This window comes from Ananas comosus, linkage group 21 (assembly GCF_001540865.1).
Source record: "Ananas comosus cultivar F153 linkage group 21, ASM154086v1, whole genome shotgun sequence".
NCBI classification, from domain to species: Eukaryota; Viridiplantae; Streptophyta; class Magnoliopsida; order Poales; family Bromeliaceae; genus Ananas; species Ananas comosus.
This window is the reverse complement of record NC_033641.1, coordinates 6,864,191-6,871,872: the sequence shown is the minus strand read 5'-3', so window position 1 is coordinate 6,871,872 and position 7,682 is coordinate 6,864,191.

The following is a 7,682-nucleotide window of genomic DNA, read 5'->3' as shown; positions in this document are numbered from 1 at the left end:
TAGGGAGCTAAAGTGAGATATTAGAAAATGAGAGAAAAATAGAGAGAGAAGTAGAGAGTGAGAAAGGAGTGGGAGAAAAGAGAGAAAACCCTAGAGCTTGGTTTTGATCTTAGTTCTATCAAGAAGGAGGTGAGATCTTCCTTGTGAGGTGTGGTTTACACCATTTGGGTAGAGCTAGAGATTGTTGGAGCTTTCTTATATACCTTGGAGTTAAGGTGATATTTCTCCCATTTGAATCTCTCTTGTAATCTCCAAATTTATAGTGGAAGCTTCTTTTGCATTGTTCTCCCGTGGATGTAGGCATAGCCGAACCACGTAAATCCTTGTATTCTTGTGGTTTTTGTTTTTGTTATTGCTCTTGTGCTTGACTCTTCATTTGATGCTTAAAGAGAGTGGGTTGTGAAATTGCCCACCAAGTGTTTGTGAAATTGCCACCAATATTTTTCACCCTCATTTGACAACAATTGGTATCAGAGCTTGATTGGTGGTTATCTAAGCATTCATTTGTGTTTATTCACTCATCTTTCAAATGGAGAAAGCTATGGAATTTGAGAAGTTGAATGAGAGCAATTGGCCTATATGGAAAATCATGATAGAGGATTATTTGGTTGCAAAAGAGCTTGATTTACCAATATTAGGAAAAGGTGCAAAGCCCACTAATATGGATAATCATGAGTGGGATATGCTTGACCGAAAATGTTTGGCGGCGATTAGGCCATGCATTTCATCATCAATCTTATTTGATGTCTATCAATGCAAGACCGCATCCGAATTGTGGGAGACTTTGGAGCAATCATTTGAGCAACCTTCCGGTGTGAACAAGATGCATGCAATGAAGAGACTCTTTCTCTTGAAGATGCAAGAAGGTTCTACTATTCGTAAGCATGTGAGTGAGTTTAACTCTATTGCGGCACAATTGAAGTCTCTCAAAATTAACCTTGATGAAGAAGTCCTTTGTTTACTACTTTTGAGTTCTTTACCTTCAAGTTGGGATACTCTTGTTACTATGGTGGCGAACACAATGGGGAACAAATTCAAGTTGAATGATATTGTTGCTTCATTGTTGAATGAGGAAACTCGCAAAGCCACAAATCAATTGTCTAGTGATTTGAGTCAAGCACTAACTATTGATGAAAGAGGAAGGTCACCGAAGCGAGGCCAATATTCCAACACAAAGGGAAGATCTCAAAGTAAAGGAAGATCAAAATCACAAGGTAGAAAGCTTACTTGTTGGTATTGCAAGAAGACGGGTCATGTGAGAAAGGATTGTTATGCTTTGAAAAATAAGCAAAAAGGTAAAGGGAAGGATGTCAAGAATGAAGCTAACAACGCTTCGGATGGTGAAAGTGGAGTCACATTAAGTGTTGCTTGCACGGTCTCTTCTTGTGCAAACACTTGGGTTTTGGATTCCGGTGCTTCTTTTCATATATGTCCGGATCGATCATATTTTTCTACATACAAAGGAGTAGATGGTGAATTTGTTTATCTTGGTAATGATCGGGCATGTAAAATTATTGGCATGGGTGACATTGTCATAAGGCAAACAAATGGTCAAAAGCATACATTGACAAATGTGCGTCATGTTCCGGAGATCACAAAGAACTTAATATCGGCGGGACAATTGGATGATTCCGGTTTTGTTATCACTTTCGGAAAGGGCTCTTGGAAGATATCAAGGGGTAGTATGACTATTTTGAAAGGGCAAAAGGATGGAAGTCTCTATACACTTCATGGAACCGCTCAAAAGGGTGATGATTCAAATTTGATGGTTACTACCGCAAGCAAAGGCGAAAATATGCAAGTTTGGCATAATCGGCTTGGTCATCTAAGTGAGCATGGTATGAAGGTATTACAAGAACATAAACTTATTCCTTCCTTTGAGCATTCATTTCTTGATTTTTGTGAACATTGCATTATGGGAAAACAACATAGAGTTAAGTTTAAAAGAAATGAGATGCATAGAAAGGGCAAGCAATTGGAATTGGTTTATTCCGATGTTTGTGGTCCTTTCAATATTAAGTCTCTTGGAGGTGCATACTACTTTGTTACTTTCTTAGATGATTATTCTAGAAAGTGTTGGATTTATCCTTTGGCTTCAAAAGATCAAGTTTTTGAAACTTTTAAGAAATTCAAAGCCCGTGTTGAAAAGGAAAGTGACCATTTTATTAAGTGCTTGCAAACCGACAATGGTCGTGAATTTTGCTCTAGTGCCTTTGATGATTTTTGTTTTGAGAATGGCATCAAAAGAGTGAAGACGGTTCCCTACACACCACAACAAAATGGGATCATTGAAAGAATGAACCGAACAATTGTGGAACGGATTCGAAGTATGTTGTCGCACTCCGGCCTACCAAAGTCCTTTTGGGCCGAAGCGGCAAATACGGCCGTTTACTTGATTAATAGATCACCTAGTGTTGCATTAGATGGAGACATTCCGGAAATTATATGGAGTGGCAAAGACATTTCCTATGGGCACTTAAGAATATTTGGGTGTGAAGCTTATGTTCATATTCCGAAAGAAAGTAGAACAAAGCTTGATGTGAAATCAAGGAAATGTGTATTTCTTGGCTATGGAGGTGATGAGTTGGGTTATAGACTTTGGGATCCCGTTGTTAGAAAAACTATTCGGAGCCGGGATGTTGTGTTTAGAGAGGATGTAATGTTTAAAGAAGGCACGGAAGAAGAGCAAAAGAAAGATAAACTTGTTGTTGATGTACAAGTTGATGGTTCTTCTCAAGATATACATGAAGTTCATCCTCCACTTCATGATAGTGATGTTGGTCATGATGATAATGTTGATCATGAAGAAAGTACACAATCTAGTGAAAGTCGGCATGATTCTCATGAGAGTGAGAACGATATGTCTACCCCGCCGGCACATGATTTGAGAAGATCAACTAGGCTACATAAACCTACCCAAAGGTATTCTCCTTCTTTATATTATGCTTTATTTACTGATTCGGGTGAGCCCGAGTGTTTTCAGGAAGCAAAAGATTGCCCCGAAAAAGCAAAGTGGCAAAGGGCAATGGAGGATGAGATGGATTCCTTACATCAAAACCATACTTGGGAGTTGGTGGAGCTTCCGGTCGGAAAGAAAGCATTGAAAAATCGATGGGTTTATGTGATCAAGAATGAAGCCGATGGATCCAAGAGATATAAGGCAAGGCTTGTTGTTAAAGGCTATGGACAAAAGCAAGGTATTGACTTCAATGAAATATTTGCTCCCGTTGTTAAGCATTGCTCAATTAGAGTTGTTTTATCCTTGGTTGCTAATTTGGATCTTGAGCTTGAGCAACTTGATATTAAAACCGCTTTCTTGCATGGTGATTTGGATGAAGAAATTTATATGTTTCAACCCGAAGGCTTTGTAGAAGCTAATCCTAATTTAGTATGTAAACTAAAGAAAGGATTGTATGGTTTAAAGCAAGCATCTAGACAATGGTATAAGAAGTTTGATTCTTTTATGCAAGATGAAGGTTACAAAAGATGTGATTTTGATCATTGTGTTTATTTTAAAGGCTCAACATATGATTCTTTCACTATTTTGTTACTATATGTGGATGACATGTTGATTGCTAGTAATGATCAAAATGATATTACAAAGTTGAAGCTTGATATGTCAAAGAAGTTTGCTACTAAGGATCTTGGTGAAGCAAAGAAAATTTTGGGCATGCAAATTAAAAGGGATAGGGAGCATGGCAAGTTGTGGCTTAGTCAATCGGGCTATATTTCTAAAGTTCTTGAAAGGTTTGAGATGAATGATTGTAAGCCGGTTTCTACTCCATTAGCCGGACATTTCAAGTTATCCAAGAAAAACTCTCCAAAGAATGAGGTCGAAAGAGATAAAATGAAGAATGTTCCTTATAATTCCGCCGTTGGAAGTTTGATGTATGCTATGGTTTGTACAAGACCGGATATAGCTTATGCGGTTGGAGTTGTTTCAAGATATATGTCTAATCCGGGATGGGAGCATTGGCAAGCCATTAAATGGATTCTTCGATATTTGAAGGGCACACAAAATGTTTGTTTGTGTTTTGGTGGAACTTCTTTGGAGGTGAATGGATATGTTGATTCCGATCATGCCGGTTGTAGAGAGACAAGAAAGTCCACTACGGGATATGTTTTTACATTTGGAGGTAGTGCGGTTAGTTGGATGTCTAGGTTGCAAGACATCGTTGCTTTGTCCTCTACGGAAGCCGAATATGTTGCCTTGACCGAGGCGGCGAAGGAAATGATTTGGTTAAAGCGATTGCTTGCACAATTTGGAGTGAAGCAAAATAAATATGTTGTGCATTGTGATAATCAAAGTGCAATTCATCTTGCAAAGAATGCGGCGTATCACTCCCGAACTAAGCATATCGATGTTCGCTTTCATTTTATTCGGATGGCATTAGATCGTCAACACTTGGATGTGGAGAAGATCGATACAAAGAAAAACCTTGCGGATATGTTGACAAAGGTTGTTCCTACGGAAAAACTCATATTTTGTAGGAAGCACTCCGGATTGATCGAGACGTAGATGGAGTGGTTGGAGAACAATGCATTGTGATGAAGCTCATTTGATGGATGGAGATTACTTATTTGAAGGATGGAGATTTGCCTTCAAGTGGGAGATTGTTGAGCTAATTATATTGGGCCTATTTGTTATTTGGGCCTTGCTATTTGGGCTATGTAATTTGGTGAAGTCAAAATCTCCTCTTTCTATATTTTCTTATCATGTATGTGGGCCCCTATTTGTAAGCTTTTGGATCATGGTTCTTTTGATCCAAAGGCCCATATTGTTAGCCTCTTCTCTTAGGGAGCTAAAGTAGGATATTAGAATAGAGAGAGAAAAATAGAGAGAGAAGTAGAGAGTGAGAAAGGAGTGGGAGAAAAGAGAGAAAACCCTAGAGCTTGGTTTTGATCTTAGTTCTATCAAGAAGGAGGTGAGATCTTCCTTGTGAGGTGTGGTTTACACCATTTGGGTAGAGCTAGAGATTGTTGGAGCTCTCTTTTATACCTTGGAGTTAAGGTGATATTTCTCCCATTTGAATCTCTCTTGTAATCTCCAAATTTATAGTGGAAGCTTCTTTTGCATTGTTCTCCCGTGGATGTAGGCATAGCCGAACCACGTAAATCCTTGTATTCTTGTGGTTTTTGTTTTTGTTATTGCTCTTGTGCTTGACTCTTCATTTGATGCTTAAAGAGAGTGAGTTGTGAAATTGCCCACCAAGTGTTTGTGAAATTGTCACCAGTATTTTTCACCCTTATTTAACAACACAACCAAATTTGAAACTAAAAATTTGAGAGCATTTTTATTTTCCTCCAAAAATTGATTATTCAATACTAATTTGTCCTTATCCTAGAACACAAAAGTTTGATACTATATTACAAATTCTCCAACAATTCCCACATACATGCACAAAGAGAGCATACTTAGGAGGTTGGGGTGGTTATGCCAAAGTGATCTTTGAACGAGCTTTTTAATTTATATACTCTATATAGAAAACATGCATGTATAGCATTTGTAATATATATCATAAAATTTACAAACTGTATAGGAATCGAACTCATAAGCTCTTTAAAAGAAAGGGGTTTCTAAGTGATTTTAATATCATGTTATAAAAAAAAAATTTCGATTTACTAGTAGAAAACAGTCTAGAATTTAATTATCTAAACAAAAACCCATGGTTGTTAAATATAAATATATATACTTCACAACTTCTAATACCGATGTTTGAAAAACATAGTCATATGAACCAAGATCTCTTCAATTAATGCTCTCTGCTGCATCAAACTATTTTTATCAAAAAATAAATTGCAACATTAATTATTTTTAATTTTTCGACGCTTTAAAGCGGCAAGGGACGCTTAATTTAAAGCGTTGAAATATATCTCACCGATGTGCGGGCATAAACATCCATATATTTGTGGTGACTCTTTATTTGTCGGCGTTTTCTAATGTGGCGATAGACTAATTCAGATAGTTCGAGAACTAAAATATAATATACCTCAAATTTTGAATTAGAAATTATAATTAATTACAGTTCAAGAACTAAAGTATCACAGTCTTATAGTTTGAACAACAAATTGCAATGAATTAAAGTTTGATGACTAAAGTGTCACATGATTCATAGTTCAAGTCAAGTGGGATGATGTAACGACCCAGCCCACTAGCAACAATAACTCGTTGGGCCCAACAACCGGCCCAAAATGCTTAAGCCCAGTTATTATTACTAATGTCTAAGTCTCTTATAAACCCAATGACAACCCCATTCCCATCCGATGTGGGATTATTGGGGTGTCACATACTCCCCCCGTTAAGGCCCTGACGTCCTCGTCAGTCCAAACACACACAGCCCAAGATCACCAGGCTATGTGAGACTCGTCTCGCTAGCCTGTCATCCAGACCCTGGCTCAGCCGAGACTCGCCACACATGTCCAGCTGGTGAACCGGCTCTGATACCAAATGTAACGACCCAGTCCACTAGCAACAATAACTCGTTGGGCCCAACAACCGGCCCAAAATTCTTAAACCCAGTTATTATTACTAGTGTCTAAGTCTCTTATAAACCCAATGACAACCCCATTCTCATCCGATGTGGGATTATTGGGGTGTCACAGATGACTAAAAGTATTAATTAGTCACCTCATAGTTTGAGGACCAAAAGTATAATTTGCTTTTAAAACAGAACTTAGCTAAAAGGGTTAATTTCATACAGGTCACTGTAAATATAGTGATTGAATGACAAATATATATTCCTATAAATTTCAACTTTTATATATTATCGTTGCAAAAGTCCTGATATTTTCAAATATATCCCCGATGTTAGAATTCGTTACAAAAATTTAGTTAACCGTAGGTTAAAACTCATCTCTGGTTAGGTTTTGACATTTTTACCTCTTCATATTATACTGTTATGGTTTTTGGAGTAATATATTTGTGATGGTAAAATTGAAAATATAAACAGTTCTCTGACCGTTTTCTAACGGTAATAAATCAGAGAGACATATTTGAAAATATCAGGATTTTTACAGAAACAACACATAAAAGTTGAACTTTAAAGAAATATATTTGTCATTGACTGTGTTTAGAGAGATCCTTATAAAATTAACCCTAGCTAAAAATATGAAACAAGTAAGCTTCGACGTTAGGACATCGAGTACCTGCTATTAAACCCTTTGCGAAAAGAACACAACTAATTATTATTCACCATGCAATCATCAACACCAACCTTGCGGCCATCTACTGCGGTAGTCCCCAAGAGTCCACCTCCAACTCTTCTTCTCCTTCTCCTTCTCCTTCTCCTTCCTCTTCTTCATATCATTACAACCAAACACCCTCCACCACAACCGCCACTTCGACGCCCCCGCCGACCGCCTCCTCTCGCAGTCGACGCCACCCCTGAGCCCTCCCGCGGGCGACGACGCGGTGCACTGCCCATCGCCTCGAAGCCGCGTGACGCGTCGTCGCCAGCGATGGCGTTGAACGGAGGTAGCCGCGGACACGACTCCCGCGGACGTTCCGCGAGAGGAGCGGCGCCGGCCGCCCAGCGGTTCGTGCCAGTCGACGGGTGCTGCGGCGTGCGAACTCCACGACGTCGAGCTCGGGCCCATCACCGTCAGCCGCTGCGGCGTGCTGAACTCCAGAATGTACTGTGCCCGCGAGCCATTTCGCGCCATGGATGCGCCCGCATCCTCTC